Below are 1,986 nucleotides of genomic sequence, written 5' to 3'. Positions count from 1 at the left end.
TGTCAAACTGCACCCATTTTCCTGCTGGTGAACTGTGTGACCTGGCAGTGATGCAAGCAAGTCTGAACAGTTTCTAAATACACTTTATAGTAGTGCAGTGTCAAATCCATGGGGTCCAATGCAATTTATTTTTCACTTATCATGTATCTGTGCTAAAAGTCTAGTTTTCTTAATTACAATTCTCTGCTTTCTCCACTCTATAACAACGAGAATACAGTTTCTGTGTTTATAGGATCACTTAAAGTTCATAATTGTACAGAAACAGATCCTTTCGGCCTACCCCATATACCAACTTCATCCCATTTATTCACATTAGGCCTGTATCCCTTTATGTTACCTTCTCCATGTCTGTTTCCAGATATTCACCATTCCTCTCAAATCTCCTTTAAATTTCCTCCCTTTCAGCTTTAGCCTGTGCTCTTTATTTCTAGATAGCACAGCCCTCCATTCCAGGTGATCTGTTGCTGAAACTCTTCTGCATGTTCTCTGCCACATTCTTCCAGGTATAGGGACCAGAACTGCACACTATACTCCAGTGTTTTCTGTAGCTGCAGCACCATGTCACATCTCTCATGCTCAATACCCCAGCCTATGAAGGCAAATGTACCAAATGCCATCTTCAATACCCAATCCACCTGTGTCATCACTATCATGCAATTTTGGGACTGAACCCCAACCTCTCACCATACATCAGTGCTCCTAATATCCCTGCTCTTTACTGTTAGTTTTATGGGAATTTGACCTCCCAGAGGGAATGACCTCTCATCTCTAGATTAAGTTCCATCTGCCAACAACCCACCCAGCTTCCCAGTTGATCTATATGAAGCCGTGTCCTTGGACAGTCACCTACTCCACTAATTTTCAGGTCCCTTTCTATACAAACAAATCAGTTCATCTACATTTTCATTCAACAAAAGTTCGAGCAAGAACCCTTGTGATGTACAAATTGTTATGGATTTCCATTTGAAAAATGCTCCACCTATCATTTCCCTCCGCCTCTATTACCAAGCTAATTTTGGCCAACATGCCTCCAATCTTCTGTGCCTTTACTTCTAGACCATGTCCATGTCTTCTTCTTGTCTACATTGTCGTCTTCTTTTTTCTTCATCTAACAGTCAGAATGGTCCTGTGGGGTTGTCAGATCCTCAGGGTGGGAGCTAGTTAATCACCGGCTCATTTACTCCGTTCATCATTTCTGCTGCAAAAATGCAACAGGTAAGGATGTATCTCACTGATAATAATGTTGGACATTGTCGAAAGCCTAACTAACATCTACACTCAGTGGCCACTTTGTTAGGTACATTCTGTATCTCAGAAATCACTTCCCTTGCTTCCCTTGGCCTCCTATGATAGATGCCATCATGCCCCAGGGATTTATCTACCTTAACATGAGCCAATATTTCTAACACTTCTCCCTTCTTGTTGCAGACATCCTCCACAATATTAGTGTACCTCTCCCATCTCTCCTACCTGTAAATCTGGTGAATACCAACGACAAGTATTCATTTAGGAGCTGGAACCATATGTAGATTACCCCACTGATCTCTGAGGGGGCCTATTCCCTCCTGGGCTCCCCTTTTGCTTCTAATGTACTTGTATCTTAATTACCAGGTTTATTTTTTTTTTATTAGTTTTTTTATGCATTTTCTACATCACTACAGATAAAAAAAAACCCAGATCAAAATGAAGAACATTAATACAGTGCAAAAATAAACATACAATAATAATATAATACAAAAAAAGATAATTGCAAAAGCACCCAAATTGAAGACATGTAAAATTAGTATCCTCCCCAAGCCCCGCAACAAAAAAGAACTCCAGACCAGCCACAACACAATATAGAGAATATAAATCAGGACATTCAAACCCCCAAAACTGTAAATACACTTAGCAACAGAAGATATTAATGCCTACTACCAAAAAAAAGGAGCTGAAACCAAGGGACCGAAAAAAAAACCTTAGTTAAGAGGAAGGTCCAGGTTTATT

The 1,986-nt window shown here is 40.0% G+C and overlaps 1 non-coding gene across 1 annotated transcript; it reads right to left on the bottom strand.

Annotated features, from left to right (window-relative positions):
* Nucleotides 1-1,114: 1,114 nt before the first annotated feature.
* On the bottom strand, nucleotides 1,115-1,238 carry LOC132397587 (U8 small nucleolar RNA). Its single transcript, XR_009513401.1, has one exon. It is a non-coding gene; the product is annotated as a U8 small nucleolar RNA (small nucleolar RNA).
* Nucleotides 1,239-1,986: the final 748 nt, after the last annotated feature.

This window comes from Hypanus sabinus, chromosome 7 (assembly GCF_030144855.1).
Source record: "Hypanus sabinus isolate sHypSab1 chromosome 7, sHypSab1.hap1, whole genome shotgun sequence".
Taxonomy (NCBI): domain Eukaryota; kingdom Metazoa; phylum Chordata; class Chondrichthyes; order Myliobatiformes; family Dasyatidae; genus Hypanus; species Hypanus sabinus.
The sequence above is the reverse complement of the archived record's forward strand: the minus strand, read 5'-3'. Positions and strand labels throughout refer to the sequence as shown.